Source organism: Nomascus leucogenys, chromosome X (assembly GCF_006542625.1).
Source record: "Nomascus leucogenys isolate Asia chromosome X, Asia_NLE_v1, whole genome shotgun sequence".
Classification (NCBI taxonomy): Eukaryota; Metazoa; Chordata; class Mammalia; order Primates; family Hylobatidae; genus Nomascus; species Nomascus leucogenys.
The window spans coordinates 101031742-101058615 of NC_044406.1; the positions used below are offsets into that span (position 1 = coordinate 101031742).

The 26874-nt window shown below is 36.1% G+C and overlaps 1 protein-coding gene and 1 non-coding gene across 4 annotated transcripts in view; both read left to right on the plus strand.

The window, feature by feature from the left end:
- HTR2C (5-hydroxytryptamine receptor 2C) overlaps positions 1–26874 on the plus strand; it is a 326375-nt gene that overhangs the window by 35071 nt on the left and 264430 nt on the right. The gene's annotated exons all lie outside the window — the stretch shown is intronic.
- On the plus strand, positions 5723–5850 carry LOC115833456. Its single transcript, XR_004028886.1, has one exon. It is a non-coding gene; the product is annotated as a small nucleolar RNA SNORA35 (small nucleolar RNA).

Sequence of the window (26874 nt, forward strand, 5' to 3'; positions counted from 1 at the left end):
TGTTAATTTCCATGATAGCTGGTTGTTCAAAAGAGCCTGTCACCTCCCTCCCCGCACCTTCTCTTTTGCACACACCAGCTCCCCTTAGGATTCTGCCATGATTGGAAGCACCCTGAGGCCCTCACCAGAAGCAGATGCTGGCACTATGCTTCTTGTACAGCCTGGGCTTTTCTAAAAATATTCTGTACTTACAGTTTGGATGTTTGACCCTCCAAATCTCATGTTGAAATTTAATCCCCAATGTTGAGAATGGAGCCTAATGGGAGGAGTTCGGGTCATGAGGTAAAATCCCTCGTGAATGGCTTGGTGCTGTCCTCATGGTAATGAGTGAGCTCTTGCTCTGTTAGACACCACGAGAGCTGGTTATTAAAAAGATCCTGGCATCTTTCTCCGTCTCTCTTTTGCTTCCTCTCTCACAATGTGATCTTTGCACATGCCAGCTCCCCTTCACCTTCCACCATGAGTGGAAGCAGCCCGAGGCCTTCACCAGATACAGATGCTGGCACCATGCTTCTTATACAGCCTGCAGAACTGTAAGCCAAATGAACCTCTTTTTAAAATAAATCACCCAGCCTCAGATATTCCTTTATAACAACACAAATGGATTAAGACAGAAAGTGAGAAGTGGCTTTTGAGCTCAACATTGAAGACAGAATAGAATTTAGAATTTGGAGGGGGAAAGAGAAAGAGTACCTCAAAGTGTGTGTTGGAGTAGGGGAGCTTCATGAAAAACTTGGGAACCAATGAGTGTTGAATGAGGCAGGGCTGATGGTCTGTGGCCTTACTGGGTTATACTCAGTAATAGGAGATAAGCTGGAATAGGTAAGGTGACAGCAACTTCCAGCAGCTCTATCTTCATTAAATGTTATGATATCATGAACCAGAGAACATAAAGTTCTAAGTTTATTTTGGGGGAATGTTATGTAAATCCAAGATCATTATTTTTGATTCTTCATATTAATAGGCAACACATTAAGTGTGCATTAGAACCAAAAATGGATAACCAAGGAGATGGTAAGAGGCAGTTGCCGATTTGGTGGTTTTGATATTTACGGTAGCTCTTCTAAAGACAAACTCCTGTTAAGTGCTTAGAAATATGGGACTGGCCAGCCTAGGCAACATGACAAAACCCCATCTCTGCAAAAAACTAAAAATAAAAATAATAAAAAATTAGCCAGGCATGGTGGCACATGTCTGTAGTCCCAGCTACTCAGGTGGCTGAGGTGGGAGGATTGCTTGAGCCCAGGAGGTTGAGGCTGCAGTGGGTTGTGATTGGGCCACTGTACTCTAGCCTGGGAAACAGAGCGAGACTCTGTCACAAAAAAAAAAAAAGAAAGAAATATGCAAATGGAACTCTCATCTTTGTCTCATAGTTTTGATGCTTTGTGCTAATTATTACACGTGTAACAAACATCCCTTGCCACCAGGTGGCTACAGAGTTATGCCATGTTTTCAGGAGCTTAAGACTCCAATGTGGTGAAAGCTTTTCCAACTCACAACTTTTAAAAACTGATAATCTATTTAATGTTCTATCTACTATCTAGACACCTTTTAGGAAAAGTTGACCTGAGTTCATCCCTTCTCAATATTCATAGGTTTAAAGAATTGATTTATATTCCCAAAGGGGGCACTAAAGCAAATGAAATAGAAGGAATTCATATGATTTGTTTCCAGTTTCTACTGAATTCATTGAATTCTGTCATTTAAAAATAATTTTTATTCGTGTTCCATAATTCACTGATTGAGATTCCTTATGGCAGAGTTATAGCTGTGAGAAGAGATGTTCATTGAATTAGAGCAAGAGAAGGATAGCAAGGCTCTTTAAAGCCTTAAGTGGAAGGTCAGAGGCAATTTGAGTAGTAGTAGTTGGCAGAATACAGATTCAGTGTCTCTGACTTCATTAAACGTTATGATACCATGGCCTACAGAACATAACGTTCTAAGTTTATTTTTTGGGAAAGTTATATAAATCCAAGATTTTTTTTTGACTCTTCATATTAATAGGTAATGCATTAAGTGGGCATTAGAACCAAAAAAGATGTAACCTAGTTTTTAAAAGGCAAAACACTGCAATTAACATATCAAAATACTCCTGTCACAAGGAAAGGATGTTGTTCATTGCCCTAAATTATTCATAAGTTTTCACATAATTTGCTGTAAACTATAGACTGATAGAAGAGTCCAGAACTAGTAGTTGATGTTGATACAATGAATTTCATCTTTTTCCCCTTCTTCTACTTGTGCCTATGAGGGTTATAATAAAGAATGAGTGGACTAAGGTATCTGGAAAATATATTCTTAAATATTAGATTAATTAACTAAGGTAACGATGGAGAACTAGTATGTGATCAGCACTATGCCAGGAATCACTGGGGTTGCAGAAAAGTATTGGCCAAGATATCTGACCTTCGCTTAAAATCTTATTGGTGAGATAAGATTAATTAACATAAAATAAAGAAAAAGAATAGTGTGCTCTAAGCAATAAGGTTTATACATGTACAAAGAGTTGAGGAATTAATGAAGACTGCATTTCAGAAGATCCTTAAGGAAGTGCTCTTATCAACTGGGATGAATTGTATAACCATTTTCTGTCATTATCTCTTTCATATCATTGCACAGTCTCCTTCTTATGCCCCATGCAGGCCCTTGCACATGGTAGGTGCTCCATAAATATTTGCTGCTGGATCAAATAATTTTTTGACAAGGATATAGTAAAAGCAAGCAAAAGAGAGACATTTTGTTTTTCTGTTGAATAGTTATCTTGAGAAAAAAAATCTGCATTGACCATGATAGAGTACCTTATCATTAGATCATAGGATTGGAAAGTAAAGCTTATAAATCTGCTTTCTAAAGAGTGCGGTGCCCAGTAGCTCATCCTCACAGCCTTGAAGAATGAAGACCAAAACTGGAAGGCCTAGTGGATCCTGAAAACAATTTTAGTTCACTAGTCTGAATCAATTAGACATGACCTATAATATCAAGACTGCATGTGGCTAGTAGTTAACTTTTCAGCAGAAATGTTTCTCTAATACTTGGTATATGTAAAATTTGATGGAAATATTTAAATAATGTGAATTTGCTCTTTTTTTTAAAAGCAGTATTTAAATAGTATCTATTTTATGTCTAACAAAGGCAAGAGTTTTTATCTTGATATCTCTATCTATCATCTATCTATATCTATCATCTATCTATCTATCTTTTAATTGAGATGGAGTCTCACTCTGTCGCCCAGACTGGAGTGTAGTGGCACGATCTTGGCTCACTGCAACTTCTGCCGCCCGGGTTCAAGCGATTCTTGTGCCTCAGGCTCCCGAGTAGCTGGGACTACAGGCGTGCACCACCATGCCAGGCGTTTTTTGGGTTTTTTTTTGAATTTTTAGTAGAGACAGAGTTTCGCCATGTTGGCCAGGCTGGTCTCGAACTCCTGACCTCCTGACTTGGCCTCCCAAAGTGCTGGGATTACAGGCGTGAGCCACTACGCCTGGCCAATATCCTTATATTAAGGAACTCTTATTTGTTTAGAAATGCTCCTCTTAAATTTCAGTCCTCCAAATAAACAAAACACATTGACCAGTATTTGTTGCAACTTGTAGTTGGCAAGTACATAATTTTATTGGAACATGGTTAGGCATAATTAGAACAGTAGCACATCACCAAAGGTAGTGATAGAATAACAGCCACCAATGAAGTAAAAACTTTGGCGGAATTTCTGTAGGTGAATTATCTGTACTACGAAGATGCATTTTGACGTGTATGCACGTTGAGAGCAATATAAGAATTTAGGATTAAAGGTATTGATATCATACTTACATATAAAACAATTATTTTGGGTACCACAACTGCTTTTCAAAACTGTCAAATAATGAACATGTATTTTTCGGAATGATGAATTAGATGGAACCACACCTTCATAAGTGAATGGCCCAATGTAAACTATTAAAACCCACAATTAATAAACAACTAGTCACATGTTATTTTTCCATCTTTTTATATTTATATCTGTGAAATGATCTGTGCATTTAAGAGAGTATCTATACTCTGGTTACCCAACAGTTTGGAAACGGGTCTCCATTGGAAAAACAGAAACATGGGTTAATTTGTATCTTTCCCTTCAATTTGCTATTATTCTAGAATTTTAGGTGAGAAAATATGCCCGTTTATGAGTCACAGAAAAGCCTGTGCCCTTTAATATCTGGAGTACGCTTTCTTCCCCGACTCCTAAAGTGGGTAATGCTGACTTTTAAATTGTTTTCCTCCTCTTCATTTTTAAAAAGCCGTTAGCCAAGAAGGGACTAGGATATCACTTGTAGTTCTCATTTTGCTGAGAAGCTTCTGGTATTTGATTCCATTCTACTTCAAATGTCTGAGAAAAGTTCCAAACCTCAACTTTGGGCATGAAACTTCCCCATACAGGGAGGACAGGCAAGAAAGTAATGGAACATTTTATACCTATTGTAAGAACCAAGCATTCATGGGAACGTGAACCAACTGGATCTCTTACACATTGCTAGCAGAAATATAAATTTGTAAAATTACTTGGAAAAAGTTGGCATTATCTCTTAAAATCGAACATTCACAATCTGTATTTGATGTTTTGTTTTAATATTTAATTAATTAATTATGTCTATAGAGCCATATGTGGAGATATGACAATGGTGATTCATACACCAAGGGTTATAATTAATCCAGTTCTGTGCACTAGAGGCCAGATTATTCCTAGAATTCAAGGATGGCGAGCCCCTAAGCAGCGTCATTTGGTAAGGCAGCATACCAGGCTAGGACAAAAGTCAAGGGGGTGTAGAGAAAGGCACTTGTTTTGGTGGGAACACTATTAACTAGAGTAGTGCTTGGTTCATAAAATTTTATCTATGAATATCTGCTGACTTAATGAAGCAAAAAATGAAGAAAAAGGTAATGATTATTTGCCAATGGCTGTTTGAGGTGGCAGATTTTCAGTCATAACCAAGAGAAAAAAAAAAGAGGTACATCAAATGGATAGTTTTCTGTTTTGTACATTTGAGAGAATGTGAGTTCCCTCCAGAGGCACAGGAAAGATGTGTCATTGTCCTTCAAACAATTCAAGGATAGTGATCTACAAATTTGTTGTCAGGAAATATTAGGCAATTTAAAATAGTCATTCAACGTATATGCCAATGTAAAATAGTTGGATCTAAAGCAAATTTCTTTTGTAAGGGGAAATTATAAGAAGAATAGAAAATTGTAGAATTATTAACTAAAAAAAATTCCAAAATTTTTTACCAGATCCAGCACAAATGGTAATTTGAAAAAAAAGAGAGAGTTGGTATTGGTGAGTGGGGAGATGTTTAGTTACGACAATAGCTATTAATTATTAAATGTTTAACAACTAATGTCAGGTAGTGGACTAGACTCTTTGCAAGTTATTTCTTCCAATTCTCACAGCAGTCAATGAAGTAGTTATTACTGATTCCATTTAACATATGTGAAAACAGAGGCTACAAGAACTTGAGTGAATTTACCAAAGTCCCACAGCTAGTCAGTGACGGTGCTGGGATTCTGAGCCCAGATCTGCCTGATTCTAAACTCACATTTTCTTCACTGGAAGTTGACCTATGTTTGCAGTCACCGTGTTGAGTGAATGAAGCAATGGGTTCTGAGATGTTTCTGGTCACCTACCCACTCCCTCCTTTAAGCTTGTTCTTCTATATAGAGCTTGGGGCCCCAACCCCAGCTCTGCTGTCTACAGCACTGCCAAGTGACCCATTGGGCTCCACCTTGACCAACTGGGCATCGAGCGGTGCAAAAGCAAATCCCTCTCAAAGCTGGGAGAGTCACACCGTGGGCTACTCCTGCATGCAGCTGGGTACATATCTCCTGGGTCCTATGACCTGCCTAAAAAAGGTGAGAGAGTGGAAAGACAGATCAAGGCAGCTCAGTAACTGCTATTACTAGAAAAACGTGACTATGTCTGGCTGGGCGCGGTGGCTCACTCCTGTAATCCCAGCACTTTGGGAGGCCAAGGCAAGCAGATCACAAGGTCAAGAGATCAAGACCATCCTGGCCAACATGGTGAAACCCATCTCTACTAAAAATACAAAAAAAAATTAGCTGGGCATGGTGGCACACACCTGTAGTCCCAGCTACTCGGGAGGCTGAGGCCAGAGAATCCCTTGAACCTGGGAGGCAGAGGTTGCAGTGAGCCAAGATTGTGCCACCACTCCAGCCTGGCTACAGAGCGAGACTCTGTCTCCAAAAAAAAAAAAAAAAAGTGACTATGGTCTGTACCAGGTTAATAGAAGATACTCAGTACATATTATCCTTGCTATTATATTATCATAATCATTACTAGCTGTGAAGCTTTTAGCAGTTTACATTAATCCCTCTTAGACTCAGTGTCCTAGTCCATAAAATAAGGTTGACACTACTGGAATGATCTATGATTGTCATGGTGATTACATGACAAGATAAATCCATTTAAATTTCTGGGCAATTTGCTCATTAAGTGTTAGTAAGACAGACAGATAAGTGGTTTTCTCCTTTTGATGTGGTGAAAATGAGATTATAATTATCTTGCAGATGATGGCACCCATGTATTTGCCCCACATTTCTACTAGCTTCCTGACAAGCTAGGCTTCCCCAGCCTTTTCATTCTCTGTATATAAACAGTCAGCTTAGACCTAGTGCTAATAGAATTCCCTTTCCAGTTCTTTCTTGTAAGTTAGAACTACATTCAAGGCTTATTCCTGGCCCCCTTTTTTTCCATCATGACACCTTCAAATACTCAAGTCCCCACTAATTTCTCTTTCTCTACCACATAATTTGACTATGATCAATTTCTCATTTATTCCGTTCATTCACCTTGTTAGCTTATTAGCTAATTGGTAAACCCTTTGAAAGATCTATCTTCTCATAAATCTTAGTACTTACTGCAGCACCTATCCCAGTGCCTTTCATAAAGTAGAAGCTAAATAAATAACTATTGCTGGATAAATTAATGTAAGTTATCTATGAAGTCAGCCATGAATTTTTGTAACCAAAACTGGAGGCAAGCTTTAGAAGATTGAATGTCATAGTTTTAGCACCGTATAAAACAAGGTGCTGTTTTACGTGATAAAATACAGGATGAAAACTCATTTAAAATTTAGAAAAGATTAGTTTGTGACAGATGAACCCAGGATAAGGTAGGTAAAAATAATTTTTTTGAAGGAAGACCTCACCTCATACTATTCTTGTGTTAAAATTATGGATGGCCAACTTGCCTTCCTAGGAAATGTATTTGGGGGGGACTTCCACACAAAGGACATGGCCCCCATTAACCCAAGGTCCTATTTATGTTCTGATCATAAATCAGATCAGATCAGATAGCAAAAGAATGTACACAATCTGCATTTCATTTACAATCTTACTATTTTCAGATAATTGAAACAAAATGTATCAGTTAAAAATACATATCTCAATAAATACTTATTGATTGATATGTAAAACCCAGTAAAAAAGATGACACATCTTTCCTGACAATTGGCAAGGATTAATATAATGACTTCTCTATACCATAGTTTGGTATATATTTTAAACATTATAATTCTTTCAACTATAATCTTTATCAATGCTATTGAACCAAGAATAAAAGGAATGTGAACATCAAGTATGTGGGTGATATGGAATGGGAGTAGAAGATTGGCCCGTGCCTTTATATAAACCTCCTTGTCTTGATGTTCCAGAGACTGGCCTCCTTCTGAAATAAAAATAAGTACCTCCTTCCTTAGAAACATGTCAAGGTAGGGTGCTCACGTGACCTAATAACTTTGCAGATGAATGTTTATAATGATAGTTTTATTATTTTCTCTTTATTATTTTAACACAGAATGAATGCTATTTCAATATATCTTCATCCCTTACCCATAAACACAAATATCCCACTGATAATAAGATGTGAGAAGGAAGTCTTTTATATTGATTTTTAAAACTTAATTTCGGCCGGGCGTGGTGGCTCATGCTTGTAATCCCAGCACTTTGGGAGGCCGAGGCGGGCGGATCACGAGGTCAGGAGATCGAGACCACGGTGAAACCCCGTCTCTACTAAAAAAATACAAAAAATTAGCCGGGCGTGGTGGCGGGCGCCTGTAGTCCCAGCTACTCGGAGAGGCTGAGGCAGGAGAATGGCGTGAACCCGGGAGGCGGAGCTTGCAGTGAGCCGAGATCGCGCCACTGCACTCCAGCCTGGGCGACAGAGCGAGACTCCGTCTCAAAAAAAAAAAAAAAAAAAACTTAATTTCTTCAAATAATATAGTCTTGGGGCTCATCTTAGAGATCCATGTGGGTAGGTCAGAATCTGTCAACATAATGTCTTTTTCTCAGCATTTTTCCTAAGGGAAGCATGCTATTTCGTTTCCCTTGTAATTATTTTTGCTTTTTTTTCCTGCTAGTGTACTTTAATTTTATTTGGAAATTTGAGGATGGAAAAGTATGATTATTTAGATTTTCTAATAATATAAAACACTTTTTGTGATAAAGACTATGAATTCTCTTTGACACAAACATCTGCCTGTAGTTGAATGAAGTATTATTTAGGATAGAATGTAGTATTCAACAGGAAAAGCAATTTGTCTAAAAAATGCTTCTTTCCTTGTTGCATTTACCCTCTTGCCAGCTTGATGTATCTGCACTGCCTATTTGTTCTTTGTTACTGTCAAGATAGCAAATTTCTATCTGGAGCAGATGGTGTAACTGCCATTGTTCAAATGCTTCAAATTCATTCTGCTGCAGGATATTTTTTATCATTATCTAATTTAGCAATATTAATAAATTGAATCTATGGACTATTCTGTCTGGGATGTCTAAACATTTGTTAAATAACTGAACATAAAAATATATATTGTTTTGATATCATGAAAATTGTATCAAAATTTATTTGATTATTTCTTAACAGAAATCAATGTAAAGATGTATTTTATTAATATGTTCAAAGGCATCATTCTCTCTCTATATATATACATATATTTGTGAATGTACACATATATATGCACATATATATGTGTGTGTGTGCATATATGTATTCTAAGCAGATAAAACTATTGTTTTAAACACCTAGTGATCTTACATTTTGGAGAGGTAGTAAAAAAGTACGTTAAATATATATGCATGTGTATATATATAAATATATATATATATAGAGAGAGAGAGAGTATGATGGTAGGTAAATGCTATAAAATTTTAGCTATTAGTCATTAGTTCTATAAATTTATTAGCTGTGTATGAATCTATAATAGAAGGTATTTGTTTCCCTTACTACTTCCTCCATTACTTATCTCAATTGAAATTTAAAAAATCTTGATGTGTGCCTTCATACACTTAAATAGAGTGTTTAAATTTAAATCAATTTTTAAATTACAAATGTGGGCCTTTTTATCTATATGTTCTAACAGCATACCCACTCACCCCATGTAGAAAGCCATCATACTTCATATTTTACCATCAGGAAGGAATTAGAAAGAAGGCTAATTTTTTTACTCTCCACCATATTTTCAACATTAAAATGATTAAAACTGGACCGACAAACATTTTTCATTTAACTTTATCCTTACAGCGTTAAAAAACAAGGCAATAAGTGAAAATTTGCAGAAATATTAATAACTTTTAAACAAATTATACTCACATATAAGAATTCAGTAAATAGAATTCTGCAACTTATCGTGATTTTTCAGTGATTATTAGTTTAGAAATTATTTCATTCAGTGTAGTCTGTAAATCGTGGCCAGGCATGGTGGCTTACACCTGTAATCCCAGCACTTCAGAAGGCTGAGGTGGGTGGATCACTTGAGCTCAGGAGTTTGAGACCAGCCTGGGCAATATGGCAAAACCTTGTCTCTACCAAAACTACAAAAAATTAGAAGGGCACGGTGGCATATGCCTGTTGTCCCAACTACTAGGGAGGCTGAGGTGGGAGGATCCCTTGAGCCCGATGAGGTAGAGGTTGCAGTGAGCCGAGATCACATCACTGCATTCCAGCCTGAGTGATAGAGTGAGACCCCATCTTAAAAAAAAGAAGCAGTAACTAAATAGAATTCTGCAACTTATCATTATCTTTCAGTGATTACGACTTTAGAAATAATTTCATTCAGTGTAATCTGTAAATTGAAACAATATCCCATAGTTGGACATTTGTACAATCAGCAATGATCGATTCTAATTTAACAAATGTTGAACAAATCAACAACTATTAGGGTGACTATATATTCTACTTTTCCTAGGACAGTCACAGTTTATGCTTATTGCACATGTATTAAATATAATTTTTAACTCTCAAAAGTGTCCAATTTGGATGCTAAATTATATACTCATTCTGATGCACCCAGGTAAACCTGCGTGTTACATGCTGATATATATAAAGAACTATAAACAAATGTCCCTTACCTGAAGAAGCATACAAAACTTATTAATGATGCAAGATATATATAAAATTCTTGCCAAATGTGTTTTTTATTAAAAGCTTCAATTTTTGGTATAGCCAGTAAGCACTGTGAAAATTCAGAGAAGAGATATAAGGATATGGATTAGAATGGTTAAGGCTAGTTTAATGGAGTTGCTGTACTAAAAGACATTGTGGGCATGAAGTCACATAGTTATGGGGATGAAGACGAATATGGTCTACAGCTGATCAATCAACAGTGGAAATGACTGAATATAAAGAAGAGTATGTTAATAAGAATAATAGGTAAGGACTCAGAAATTCTGGTCTCTTGTCCTGCTCTTCCACTGGCTAACTTTGTATCATTGAGTAAATTACTTCTTCCTTTTGACTCTAGTTTCTTGATTTGTAAAATGAGGGATTGAACTGGATTCATCCATTCATCAGTTTTTTTATGATGAGATTACTTTGTGCAAGGCACTCCACTAAGGACTATGTAAATGATCTTTCAAGTTCCTTTCCTGCTTTAATTTTTGTGGTAATCACTTTTGTCGCAATACCTCCAATGATATAGTTGTAGCCAGTTTAGAATCACGTGCTTCTCTGTCAAAGAAGAACATTTCTTGCAGGTAAATGTTCCCAAACCAACAAATATTTGTTGCATTAAATTGAATTGAAACTTTTTTCTTGCAAGTACCCTTTGTTTCCTAATTGGATTAGAACCATGTTTTCATTCCCTGTGATGGTAATGCAACCCTAGAGTGATAAGGGACTCTGCCAGGAAAAGCTGGCTTTTCAGACTGTGAATATAGTTGTTATGTCAACAGGTAACTGAGGGTGCAGCCAACTCAGCTGGGAAGCATGAATTCTGTGCAATGGTTTTTTTTTTTTTTGTCCCTTCTTGCAAATGAAACCAGTTTTCTATTTGCCCTACCTCCACGATCTAAAGAATCTTGCTCTTATTCCCAGTGCTAATCACCTAACAGGAAAGATCATGCTCCCGGGAGTGGAGTTATGGCACTGAACAGCAAGGAACTCTAGCAACCCAAAGAGGCTGAGGTGTCTTCTGTGAATCCAGCTGATTCAAGGCTACAGGCCCACTTCCCAGTGCAGGTTTTCCTATTTTGAAGGGAGTTGGAAAAGTAACCCTAAAACACCAGTATGGATTATACATCACTTTTGATAATACACACTGATGTTCCATTCCACTAACTGGATAAGTTGAGGATAGATCTAGCCTAAAAGGAATCTGATGAGCAAGAGAAAATTATTTTTACTTATCAAATATTCATTCTGTACTTGAAAATTGTGGCATGATAAATGTAGCTATATGTTTATCCATAATTAAATCTGGAGCCTTCTTAATATATAGTAGATGCAAAATACAAGATCAAATGCAGACCATGTTTAAGTTGATAGCTCATTCTTTTATCTTTGTCACTTGTCAGAAATCAGAGACAGATATGGTGTGTGCATGTACAGGATATAGTTAAATCCAGGTGGAGTCTACCTCTGACTAATGTATGCTTTTCACATTGATATTGATGGTCATGAAGCTAGCAGTAGGGAATTAAATGGAGAGAACTCAAGACTTTATCAAGACAAGTTGAATGAAAACTAAAAGTAAGAAAAAACAGGAGTTATAATAAGTGTTTGATCATAAATGAGTGCTACAAGGAAAGCAAATAATTGTGAGGGTATTTATTTTCTCCAGATTGCACTTTTACACACAGAACGCCTTATAAACGTTGTTACCAGGGGTTTCCTTTCACTTTTGGTGTGGTTAGGCATTGGCAGGGAAACTGAAGTCCTTTCAGGAAAATATTCACAGTCAGTACCTTTTACTAATTTTTTAAAAAATAAGTGAATTTTAAGTGTTAAGAAATTTCTACTAGCTTTCCACATAGACCTGTTGACATTTTTTAAGTGTATTTTTTTCAGAAATAAATAATCCTGTAGGTTTAAATCTGTAAATATACAGAGGCACTATTAAAAGTGTTAAATCAGAGATATGAACAACTGAATACTAACCGATAGGAGCTGGAAATAGAGTTGTAAGCAAATGGTTGGGAATCTGTCTTTTCAAATATACTGCATCAGAAATATAAATCAGTCTTTGTTTTATTCTGCCAGTCATATTAGAATATTCTACACCCTTAATCTATAGAGCACTCAAAACTTTGAAAACTTCTGACTAAACAGGGAGAAGTAGGAAGAGGAAAAGCAAAAAGCATATGGAATTGCTTGACAATGTGCTGAAATATTAAGCTGCAGACATCTCTGACTAAGTGTATGTGTAAAATAAAGACCAAATTTGAAAGTAGATTATTTATTTTGAAAATGAGCTCAATTATTTCAGGGTCTAGAAGCAAACACAACTTAAACCTCTACTCATCGTGTATGTGTGTCGGTAATGTGTTAGTGCTTAATCACCACTGTGGCAAAATAAGAGCATGATCCAAATTCTATGCCTCATCCCAGAGCTTTCAGAGATTGTTGACACCTTACAGAGTCATTGTAAAGGATCAGGTGCAGGAAGGAAAATTAAAATGCAAACTCACACTGACATGCAGGGTGAGTAACCAGTCTTAAAAAGCCTGAAAAGCCATGACATTGAGCAAGACAAACTGGGTTTTAAACAGGCAGTGGGAAGGCTTCGTTTTCTGCAATGGAAAAAAAAGCAAAATTCGCTAAGGGAGAGTGAGTGTAAACACTAAAAGAAAGGAAGCTAAACTGAGACCTACAGGATGGTGGGTATGTCTTTTTTCCCTGATGAGCTATGAAACTTTTCTGGGACAGAACTAGTAAGAAAATAGATCTGCATCCACTGTGGTTCAGGGTAACTGACTGGGCTCTGTAACAGAGCTATAGGTAAATTTGCTTAATGTAGAAAGAAATGACTCACGTTAAACAGAATGCTTCACCGATTTTTCCAAACAAACCTACTTAAAGAATTTGAGAAACAGGGAGTTTCCTCTCAGATAAGCTAGTGAAAACCTACTCATGCCTCAAACAATGTAGTATACACAAATTGAGAGCGAGCAACAAAATAGCCTGAGAGTTCAATATAATGTAGAAATTCATAATTTAGAAACAAAGTCTGCCATTTTTAATACCTTCAAACAGGAATTTAACAATGTCTGTCACTGTCCATCTTTGCAATGCAGAGGCATGAGATGTTGTATAACCAAGATCTTTAGTTTAGCAAGCATATAGATCAAATATGTTGTAAGTGGAATCCTTGTACAACTTTAAACCTTCTTAAAGTGATAATTTGTAATATGTTTTTGACCATTATGTAATACTTTCTTAGTCAACTGTTTCAGTAATATTCTACAAGAAGAATGAATAGCCTTAATGATCTCGAATATTTCTGGTTTTGCTTTTGCTTGAGCAGTTTCATAAATGAATATTTTACTTGGCACATTATTTTTATTATTAAAAGAAAAATAAAGGGCTTCTCCTATTACAAAAAGTAGTTCTATAAATATTTTGATCAAATTTTTAAACTATGTGACAAAACAATATGAAATAAATATTTCAAATGCCATTTACTGATGAGTAAATTGTAAATATTGCTAAATTCCATTTACAAATTCTTGGAGGAACTTGGTTTTTAAAGGAAAACATCATGATCAGTGTATGGACATGCTCATTAGGAGACTCTTGGCTTTTTTCAGAAGATTGTACTCTGCCATAGTATAAAGAATCCTGGTGTGTTTGGGTGATATTTTCAATCTAAAATCTAGGAGGCAGGTGCTCACTTGTCCTCCTCCATGCTTGGAAAATACAGGGAGGAGGCCATAGTGGCAACTGTTACCATGATTAATTTCATTGAGATACAAGATGGACCAGCTGGTTGTAATCAATGCATTGAGGACTCTCTCAGATCAGCGGGACTGTGACATTTTAAACTCCTCAAGGTAGAACACAGTGGTAATGTTTTGAAATTTAAAGATTTTGAAATGCAAGCTACTTTTCTCAGGCCATTTCTTCTAAACAACACAACATAATGTTTAAGCCATGTGTTGTTCACAGATTATAATGTTGCAGTGATAAAATGTATACTCCATTGGCAAAAATAAATAGCGGTAAAGGGACTGAGATTCTTGATTTTTAACTTTGTATTTAACCTTGTATAATGCAGCCTGGAAAATTTTTGTGAAAGTATGAATAGATGTAAGAAGATTAATATATTATCACTGTATTTTACAATCCTTCTGTCCTCGAGTTTGAAGTATATTACAGGTTAAGGTTAAGCCAGGAAATAAGATTGCTTTATAGAACTTTATGACTTTCAAAATTGACATTTGAAGAAATTGTCCTATACTATAATAGTGAAATAATAGTCATTACAAAGTAAATATAATCATTATTGAAATATAAATTTTCATACATTTTTTGTTCAACAAATATTTATATAATACCTGATATATGAAAGGTATTTTCCATTCATAATCTATTTATCTTTAATGATAATCATTTTAGCAGTCTAGTACTGGAGGTAGTATTTTCTTCAATTGACTGATGATAACAAATCCTCGAACCATGAAAAGTAGAATTGGATTTTGTCACTCTCTACATCTCTGCTTAAATGTATTTTACACTCACTTTAAATGAAAACAATGAAACACAGATATCATTAAGAGTGATTATTGATTAGAAATAATCAAGGGAGGCTTTTTATATGACACAGAATGCTAGTTAAAGTACACAGATGGGCCATTGGGAAGTCGAACATGAAAGACTGCCAATCACATCTTATTGTTTGCCACACTGCAGGTAGAGATTTATCCACATTTTGATCTTATAAGACTCAAAGCTCATAGTACACAGAAGGTGTGTGTTACAGAGTGTTTTCAAGCTATGACATGCCACAGTGAAGCTAAGCTCGACAGTAAATGTTCAATGGTTGGCTCTTTTGGTAACAAATTGGGCATATTTTTAAAATTATTGACATTCATTTTGAATTTCTCATTCAATGCAACGGCACAAACATCTTTTGAAGACTTACTAAATACAGGGCACTATGCTAAATGTAATGAAGACAAAAGCAGATTCTGTGCATTCAAGTAGCTTACAGTCTGGGGAATAGAGACTTCTTGACTTTATTTCAAAAGTAGGACCTTTCTATCTTATGGATTTGTGATACAACATCTATTTTATTGTGCTGTTTCTCCTTGTTTCATTCTCTTTCTTTCTCTCTCTTTCTTTTCCTTCCTTCCTTCATTCTTTCCCTCCCCCTCCCTCCCTCTTTCTTTCTTCTTTTCTTTCTTTCTTTCTTTCTCTTTCTTCCTTCCTTCTTTCTTTCTTTCTTTCTTTTTCTTTCCCTCTCTCCCTCCCTCCCTCTCTCTCTCTCTTTCTCTCTCTCCCTCCCTCCCTCCCTCCTTTCTCTTTCTTTCTTTCTTTCTTTCTTTCTTTCTTTCTTTCTTTCCTCTCTCTCTTTCTTCTTTCTTCTTTCTTTCTTTCTTCTTTCTTTCTTTCTTTCTTTCTTTCTTTCTTTCTTTCTTTCTTTCTTTCTTTCTTTCTTTCTCTTTCTCTTTCTCTTTCTCTTTCTTTCGTCAGTGTCTTGCTCTGTCACCCAGGCCGAAGTGTAGTAGCACAATCGCAGCTCACTATAACCTCGAACTCCTGGTCTCAAGCCATCCTCCTGCTTCTCCTTGTTTCTTAAACTTGAATAATTTAGTGTTTATTGGTAGTACATTTTGTGCTTTAGGAGATGCCATTGGACTCTGTTGACATATAAAATTCACGAATAGATGCATATATTTTCTCTTAAGATAAAACTGTTTTCTGCTTTTGCATAGTCCTTACATTTCAGAACATGAAATCAGTTACCCCTGTACTCTGTTAGAAGCTCTTCTGGTATGGTGACATTGATTAGTATATTCTCATTTAAAAGTGGAGAAACAGTTCTGTGAAATACTGAACGTGGTTTTCTGACTAGCTCTCATAGTGAGGGTTTTCTTTTATGATTTGATTAGTTTTCAAAGTCAAAAAAAAAATCTATGTCTTTTCAAACTTGTTAGATTCAAGTGGTCATCCATATAAGATCAACAAGGGATAAGTTAATTTTCTTTCAACACTTACTTTCAACATTTTACTTTTTTCCTCATTAAAATTCAAATTGCTCTCAAGAGCAGAGAATTATGACTACATTTCCCAACAGATGATAATGAAAAATATCATCAAGAAAGGATGTTATGCTATTTTATTTTATTTTAAGTTCTGGAGTCCATGTGCAGGATGTGCAGGTTTGTTACATAGGTACATGTGTGCCATGGTGTTTTGCTGCACCTATCAACCCATCACCTAGGTATTAAGCCCAGCATGCATTAGCCTTTAATCCTGGTGCTCTCCCTCCCCTTGCCCCCACTCCCCGGCAAAAGGCCCCAGTGTGTGTTGTTCCCCTCCCTGTGTCCACATACTCTCACTGTTCGGCTCCCACTTACAAGCGAGAACATGTGGTGTTTCATTTTCTGTTTCCACGTCAGTTTGCTGAAGATAATGGCTTCCAGCTCCATCCATGCCTTTGCAAAGAACGTGACGTTGTTCCTTTTTATGGGTGCATAGTATTCCATGATGTATATGTACCACATTTTCTTTATCCAGTCTATCATTGATGGGCATTTGGGTTGATTCCATGTCTTTGCTATTGTGAATAATGCTACAGTGAAGATATGTAAGCATTTATCTTGATAACAGAATGATTTATATTCCTTTGGGTATATACCCAATAATGGAATTGCTAGATCAAATGGTGTTTTGTTATGCCATTTTATCAAGATGTGGTCTTCTTTCAGGCAATAAGAAAATAAGGTACATTATTTTTTATACATTTTTGGAAATATCAAGGCTACATCTTCATAGCTTAATTCCTATTACTGTGCCTTATATGAAAAAATGTGCAATCCAAGAGGAGGGAATTGCTATAAATTAAAACTTTGAGTGTTTAATTAATACTATGTGATACCATCATATTGAAAGTTTAAAAAACTTAAGCAAATATTTTATTTTGAAGCTTAGGAATATACAAGTTAGTATCTTATATGTAACACGGGTAGATGCCAGTCAGATTAATAAGTGAGACACTTATTTATTTATGTTTTTATTCATTTTTTGATGTATTTACTTAGGCTTTAGGTGTTGTTGCTTGGATTTTGTTTTGTTTGTAGGGCTGCTGTACCTGAATGATAACATTTTTCTAGCTTCTGAGTTTGTTTAGAAAAATGTGTGATGTAATTTAGGGCAGTGGATTGTAATTTTTTATAGAAATTAGTTTTTAACAAATTAATTTTTTATAGAAAGATTTCTTGGACTGATTATGAATTTTCAGTTTACAACTGACACACATAATTGTTTTCTTGTTAACAATAAGCTTTAGCCCCCAAACAATGATTTTATAATTACCTTCCAACATTTTGCATATTGGTGTTATTGATGAGTAAATCAAGAAAAAAATTCAGCAATGAATTTTGCACAATAGAATCAATTTTCTAAAAACTAACTTGAAAATAGGAGACATGATTTTTAAAAAGGAGAAACAATGTTATTATTAGTGAATTGAATGTGAACTTTGTGATATCAGATTATTTTTGCTTTTTTTGGGGTTCACACTTTCATTCTATGTAAGTGAAGTTCCTAGATAAATGAGTCTGCAGATTACAGAGCATTAAAAATATATTAGGTTGGTGCAAAAGTAATTGCTGTCTTTGCCATTACTTTGTTTTTTTTTTTTTTTTTTGCACCAACATAATATATGTCTTATGGTTTGCAAGAGCCATGAAATCTAGGTTATTGATTTGTGTCTTAGGGGACATGGGAGTAGGAATATTGATTACTTTGTAATCTTTATTTTGTCTTCTTTAATATATATGTTAGTGTTTTAATGCAAACTTCTTATTGCCATAAAGCTTTATCAGCCTTCACATATTATTTATGAATATGTTGGCTTTTTTTCAAGTGAAAATATGAACCACAGTTAAATTGGATGATTTAACCTGGGCAGTATGGGGATAGTAACAGGGTGGGAAAGAGTCTTTGAGCTTTGACTTTGTGTCCTGTCTGGAAAATCCAAATTAATCCATTTTAACAGGATTAAGCTCTCAGTGTGAAAGTACTTTGCTAGGAAATTATCAAAGCACAAGTTAATTAGAACACAGAGCTCCTTGCATGGGCTGACAGTTATTAATTACATGTTCTTGGGCTGGCTCAATTTCAGGCAATTGACTGCTAAAACAAAAAGTTTCTCTTAGTTTTTAGTCTTGTCGAGAAAAAACAATCCCTCAAACTACCAACTGCGAAGTAACTGCTGTATAAGGTATAAAGAAGACATATTTTAGATTTAAGTTCTTCAGCCAGTGTTTTAGGTCATTGTATTCCCTTCACTATAAATGCGAATTCTAACTGCAGTTAGTGGAACAATTTGGGAACTTGTGTGTTTGCCTAAGTAAATAGAGTGTTCAAAAATTGATGTAGCTACTGGTAGATAAGTGTGAGTTTGCCTTGTTTTAGGATTAGATACATTTCTGAGAAGGGCCGCGCACGGTGGCTCATGCTTGTAATCCCAGCACTTTGGGAGGCCGAGGTGGGTGGATCACTTGAGGTCAGGAGTTCGAGACCAGCCTGGCCAACATGGTGAAACCCCATCTCTACTAAAAATACAAACAAAAATAGTCTGGCATGGTGGTGCACACCTGTAATCCCAGCTACTCAGGAGGCTGAGGCAGGAGAATTGCTTGAGCTGGGGAGGTGGAGGTTGCAGTGAGCAGAGATTGCTCCACTGCAGCCTGGGTGGCAGAGTAAGTGAGGCTCCATCTAAATATATATATATATTTCTGAGAAGTTCTATGTAACTATACTTTTTTTAGTCATATTTTAAGTGCATGGGAAATTATTTAATGAGCTTTATGAGCCTCGGAGATTCACATCGTGGGATTAGTAGAACCATTGCATTGTTCCCTTTTAATTGTTTCTCCTCATACTTAAATAAAATTAGAATCTTATTCTTAAAAATTAGATTGGTCTTACCTCTTTATGGTTTATCGAGTTGGCATATCACCTACTTATGGGACCTGAACGTTTTGGTGCTTGAGCCTCTGTTGAGTATTACATGCCTTTGCTAATGAACTAAGTACTGCTACAGGCAATTATTTTGAGGTAATTATTTTCTCAAAATTGAAAGTATTAATGATTGGTGGCATCATACTGTGGAAAATAAACGAAAAGTGAGAGCATAGTAATTAAGTTCTTAGTTCTTAATGCTGAGTTTCTTAATTATGCTTAGTCCATGGTCATGATGTCAGGGTATTGCCCAGACATACAATGAAAAGATGAGTCAACAGAGAATGAGGGCTCAAAAAATCACCAAAGTGCATTCTCTATGAAAAGCAGGTGGAGAGAAAGGAATATAACATTTTTCAGGAAGGGATTGTGGGCAACTGGAAGGAAAAGACACATGAAAACAATCCAAAACACAAGAAAAGGCAGCATTTCACACCTCTATTGTTTGAGGGCAGGGGGCAGACAGAGTTTCTGAGCTGATGACAATAATCCCTGTTCTACTGAGTGCTATAAAGCCACTTAGCTACAAAAGAGAGAGAATGAAGTATAAGGAAGCTAAAAAGATACGTAACATAGAAAAAGATGCATAAATATCAAGTTGTGACAGGAAAGTAAAATATAGAAGAAAATTGCTATATTAAGTCTCACATAAGGAAAAAAATGTGCCTCAAGAAAACAGCATGAAAAGATAGATCTATGCAGGAGGAATTAAGGAATATAAGAAAATGTAGTGGACATGCCTGAAACATAGACATCAGTTTCCCTGGGTAGAGGAGGGAGTGGTTGATGGGGGAAGTGGAAGAAGGAGAGAGAGAGAGAACATAACAATAATAAAAATGAGTAAATGACAAAGAATTAGGAAAGCAAACTGCCCCAGTTGAAAACTGATTTCCAGAAGCATAAAGGATAAAGTTAAGGGGAGAATTTAAGAATTTAGAGTTTGAGGGGAATCATGAATAATTAATTAAAATCAGGCAACTATGAGCAACATAACTGAAAGTAGGTACATGCACTGTGTGTTTAGTGTAAGAAAGCAAAAGGCAAGTTGATGAAAATGCAAAAGATTGTGGTGATTTATGCAAGTTTAGGGCAATAAATAAGAAAAAGACATTTTTATGAAAAAAGATAAGATACGGACCTTTTCTGAATGATCTTTATCAATCATTAGATAGGATCATTATTCTAAAACAAGCACTAAAAAGTTGTTAAAATATAAGAAATCTAGGAAGGTTGATGGATGATTGTGAATAAAATGGAAAACCGGAAAAGAGAAAATTAGATTTGTGAATATTATGCACCACAAGAGATGAGATTGCCTCTTTTCTATGTACAATCAAAAGGTCTAAGGATTTTTGTACTTGAACTTAAAAGAATTTATGCACATTAGTTATGTTTTCAGATTAGCTACAGTATATCTTAAAACCATTATGGAAGTAAATATTGAGTAGATTAATTAAATTTTTATATCAATTCAGATAAATACTTTAAAGGTTTAATTTATTGACAAATATCATTTGAAATTAGTAGGTAAAATCATCTAGGTTATTAAAATTATTTAAAGCATATTTAGATTTTTGTGATATTCTTAGAGACATCTGTGATTTGACCATATGGCTGATCATTTTATTTTTAGTGCATACCACAGATCTGTTAATAAAGACTAAATTGTCTTTAATTTTAGGTTCAGAGCTATGATAAATATAAATTAACTTTACAATTTTTTCCTAATCCATAGAATAAATTTTAAATTGTTAAAAATCACATTATTTTTCCTTAAAAGGAAAATACCTCTCTTTTTATCCAGAAGCACAAATTTTCTAAGATATATACATTGCTCCAAGAAGAGTCCATATAACTTTAGAATTTCTTCTTTATATTAAAAAAATTGGCATAATGTCCTGTATGCCAAGGTTCATCCGTGTTGTCACAAATTACAGAATTTCCTGTTCTTTTAATGCTGAATTATTCCATTGTGTATGTATACCACATTTTCAAAAATCCATTCATCTGTTTATGGACACCACAGTTATTTCCATATCTTGACTATTATGATTAATTCGGCAATGAACGTAGGGGTGCAGATACCTCTTTGACATACTGAATTCAATTCCTTTGGATATATACCCAGAAGTAGAAGTAGAAACCTCCATACTATTTTCCAAAATGACTATACTAATTTACATTCCCACCAACAGTGTACAGGGTTCCCTTTTTTCTGCATCCTCACCAACACTTGTTATCTTTTTCTTTTTGATAAAAACCATTCTAACAGTTGTGAGGTAATATTTCACTCTGCTTTTAATTGCATTTCCTTGATGATTCGTGAGGAACATTTTTTCATAACCCTTTTGGCCATTTGTATTTCTTCTTTTGAGAAATGTCTATGCAAATATTTTCTCCCACTCTATGGGGTGTCTCTTCACTCTGTTAATGTGAAGAAACTTTTTAGTTTGATGCAATCTCGTTTGTCTATTTTTGCTTTTGTTGCCTGTGCTTTTGAGGTCATATCTAAAAAATCATTGCTGAGACTTTTCCCATATGTTTTCTTTCAGTAGTTTTACAGTTTCAAGTCTTACATGCAAGTCTTTAATCGCCTTTAAGTTGATTTTTGTATTTGGTGTGAAAGATAAGGGTATAATTTCATTACACATTAATTTGCATTTCTCTGGTGATTAGAGATGTTGAACATTTTTTTTCATATAACTGTTGGCCATTCATATGTCTTCTTTTGAGAAATATCTATACAGGTCATTTGCCCATTTCATTACTGCATGATCTCACTTATATGTGGAACCTGAACAAGTCAAACTCATAGAAGTAGAGAATATAATGGTGGTTCCCAGAGGCCTGAGGGGGAGGAGGGTGAACGGGGAAAGAACAGTTGTTGGTCGAAGAGTAAAAAGTTTCACTTAGGAGGAATGGGTTCTGAGAATCTTATTGCACAGCATGAGGACTATAGTTAATAATAATGTAATGTATATTTCAAAATAGCTAAAAGAATGGATTTTAAATGTTCTCCCTACAAAAAAAAGATAAGTATTTGAGGTTATAGCTATACTAATTAGCCTGATATGATCATTCCACAATGTATACAAGTATCAAAACATCACATTGTATCCCATAAGTGCATACAATTATTATTTGTCAATTAAAAATAAAACTTAAAACATAATTTGAAGGCCGGGCGCAGTGGCTCACGCTTGTTATCCCAGCACTTTGGGAGGCCTAGGCGGGCGGATCACGAGGTCAGGAGATCGAGACCACAGTGAAACCCCGTCTCTACTAAAAATACAAAAAATTAGCCGGGCGTGGTGGCGGGCGCCTGTAGTCCCAGCTACTCAGAGAGGCTGAGGCAGGAGAATGGCGTGAACCCGGGAGGCGGAGCTTGCAGTGAGCCGAGATTGCACCACTGCACTCCAGCCTGGGCGACAGAGCAAGACTCCGTCTCAAAAAAAAAAAAATTAATAATAATAATAATAATAATTTGACAACATGCTTTGATTTACATTTTCCAGCATGAAAAATGGCCTTTGTATCCAATTTTAAAATCAACCTTTTAATTTTCCTCAACTTCAAATATTTATAAGTAGTTTGCTTAGCACTGTTCAATTCTCTGTTTACTATATGCCTACTGTGGGCCAGACACTGTGGCAGGCGTTAGGAACCCAAAAAAGAATGTTGTAATATTTGTTAATTAATTGCTCCTAGCCTTGTAGAGGAGAGAGATGTGCAGACAAATAATTAAAACAAAATCGTATGAATGTAATGTTAGAAATAAGCATGAGGTATACAAGTAAGCTAGAGGAAGAAATGGTTGGCACTATCAGTACAGGCTTCACAGAAAGCATGATATCTAGCAGGACTCTGTGTAATGACTATGAGATGGCCAAGCATAAAAAGAGGTCAAAGACAGGCCGGGCGCGGTGGCTCACGCTTGTAATCCCAGCACTTTGGGAGGCCGAGGCAGGCGGATCATGAGGTCAGGAGATCGAGACCACAGTGAAACCCCGTCTCTACTAAAAAATACAAAAAATTAGCCGGGCGTGGTGGCTGGTGCCTGTAGTCCCAGCTACTCGGAGAGGCTGAGGCAGGAAAATGGCGTGAACCCGGGAGGTGGAGCTTGCAGTGAGCCGAGATTGCGCCACTGCACTCCAGCCTGGGCGACAGAGCAAGACTCCGTCTCAAAAAAAAAAAAAAAAAAAAAAAGAGGTCAAAGACATTGCAGACAGAGGAAATAGGGAAATAGCATGTGCCAAAACAGAGATGTGTGGAAACAGTGTAGTCTGTATTTTGGTATTGCTATTATAGGGGAGCAGAAATACCTTATCATCACCCATCCTATGTTAATGGCTGTACTCCCTGTAAGAAAAGACAGATTAATAAGAGAAAACCATACAAATTTATTTAATATAAGTTTAAAATAACATGGGAAACGTCATAAAGAAATGAAGACCCAAATAAATAAGTAAACCTTTTTATTTTCAGTGCTAGGTTTGGTGCAAAAGTGGATAGTAGTGGAGAAGTATGATTGGATAAAAAAGTATGATCTAATGTAATAAAACTAGAGGGAACTTAACAAGGCCTATTTGTTCAGATTCCCCTCTGTGACTCTGTATTTTCAGAGATAAGAATGTTCCTTTCTTTTGGGTGTAGGCAGCGCAGTTCTCAAATGAAGATCTCATGACTTGCTTCAGAGGAGAAGGGTAAGGGGAAAGTGAGAATGACCTTCCTGCTTCTGCTGTTTTCTTAAATGTCAAGGTGCCATGTTTTGGAATAACACGTCCTGGTCTCCACCATTATTGTACTACTACGGTCTTCTAGAAACTTCCCTTTTCCATAAAAAGTTATACAAGTCCAGTCACCGTGACTCACTTCTGTAATCCCAGCACTTTGGGAGGCTGAGGAGGGAAGATTGCTTGAGCCCAGGTGTTTAAGACCAGCCTAGGCAACATAATGAAACCCCATCTCCACGAAAAATACAAAAATTAGCCAGGCATGGTGGCATGTACCTGTAATCCCAGCACTTTGGGAGGCTGAGGAGGGAAGATTGCTTGAGCCCAGGTGTTTAAGACCAGCCTAGGCAACATAATGAAACCCCATCTCCACGAAAAATACAAAAATTAGCCAGGCATGGTGGCATGTACCTGTAATCCCAGCTATTCAGGAAGCTGAGGTAGGAGGACTGCTTGAGCCCAACAGGTTGAGGCCGCAGTGAGCCATGATTGTGCCACTGCACTCCAACCTGGCAACAGAGTGAGACCTTGTCTCAAAAAAGAAAGTTATGCAAATTGACAGATTGTTGGTATCATTATCATTATTGCTTAGTCTGTGTTAGGCTCTAATACTTTAAATAGTTTTCTCCCATATATCTCAGTATATGTCATTTTTAACTTTAGGCAAATGTTCAGAGACATGAGTGCTATATTAGCTCAGTAAAATTTTAGAAGTCTGTCCCTTAACAAATATTTCAAAATCCCCCTTTTCTGTATTGGAGTATGGGAACTAACATGTACCAAAAGTTTAGTTTGGTGATAATTTATTGATTGCCTACTGTATGCTACACACGGATACTTTAACGTCAACAGATCTTGGCTCCAAGAGAACAGCAGTACATAAATTTAGATTCAGGCTTTATTTTCTCCCTTTTGCTGCCAATTATTTCATTTTTAAAGTATTTTCCACATATGATCATGACAATTATACTACTAAATCTATAGTGTCTAATACACTTTTCAAGCACTTGGGAGGATATTATATTTTTATTTGTCAAATTCAGCTTTTTTCAATACTATTTAAATGTTATTCAGAAGATATTAACAGTTGGGAGCAGATTTTGTTACATTTGCCTATTGGCTGTTAATACAAACAGTAGTTTTTATTTTTGTGCTTTTTTCTTGATGATTAATTATTTTGATAATTCCCAATACAATATAGTACAGCAGGCTTTCTTTCAGTACAAAGAAACACAGTGTTTAGCCTACTGTAAACACTGTTAATGCAGTTTTCTCTGAAGAATGCTTTGTTTTTTCTGAATTGGGGGACACCAGCAAGGCTTTTAGCCATAGGAACATAAGAAATTCTTGTGGCCACAGAGCAAAGGTAATCTTTCGTCTTTTCTGTGTTATTTTTATTTTTATTTATTTTTTTGTTGTTGGTTTGTTTTTTAATTTTTTGATGGAGTCTCGCTCTGTCGCCCAGGCTGGAGTGAAGTGGCACGATCTCGGCTCACTGCAACCTCTGCCTCCCAGGTTCAAGCAATTCTCCTGGCTCAGACTCCTGAGTAGCTGGGATTACAGGCACGCATCACCATGACTGGCTAATTTTGTATTTTTAGTAGAGACGGGGTTTCACCATGTTGGCCAGGCTGGTAACGAACTCCTGACCTCAAGTGATCCGCCTGCCTTGGCCTCCCAAAGTGCTGGAATTACAGGTGTGAGCCACTGTGCCCGGCCTTTTCTCTGGTTTTGAAGATTTGTGTAGCATCACCATTCAGTCATTTCTAATTGAACAACAGGTGAGGAGTAGGAAACGTAGTTTCATCCATACACAGAATTTTGCATGACTTCCTATGAAATAGAAATAGCATGATCTTGACGTTTCAGTCTATTTTGACAGATCTGGAGAATGAACACAAAGTGGATAGCATAAATCTCTAATTTAACTACATTTAATGTCTAAGTCATTACTTTATTGCAAAGTACCATATGAATGAAAATTAATGTTTACTAAACAGATGAAAGGAAAATCCCCAAGTCTAATTTGCAGATCATTTAGACGGTAAAAGAGGCCCCAGGTGGTACTCAGTTTAATGTATTAAGAGGATTCAGAAATCATTCTGAATATTAGTTGTTTAGTTGATTTTAACACATCATTCCATGCTTAAGACTGTTCAATGCCTTTCTATCTAAACTCCTTATCATTACATACAACATGTTAATAATATGGTCCTAGGGTTTTCTCTCTAATCTCAGTCTTTAGAAATCATTTTGTCACAGTGGTTCACACCCACCTTAAAGTCATTTGTACTTGGTGTTCTCTCTGGAACGCTAGTTTTCCATTTCTTCAAATGACTAGATCATCCTCATTCTTCAAGTCTCATGTCATATGTGAGTGCTTGGAAGAGTTCCATGCTGACCATGCCATCCAAACTACTCACTCCCATTTCTTGTGTTGATCTGTTTTATCTTTCACAGCATTATTACTGTATACAATTTTCCTGTTTATTTGTTCTCTTCTTTATTATCTCCCTCTTTCTGCTCCTATATTGTAAACTCCCTTGTAGACAGTTCCTTATCTATCTTGTTCAGTTTGCTTTCTATTGAAGTAAGAATAATAAGTAATCAAAATAGCTACCATCCAGTTGCTCTACTGAATCTTAAATCTAGTCAGGGCTGTCGAATTGAACAGTGATGTAGAGGCTCTTG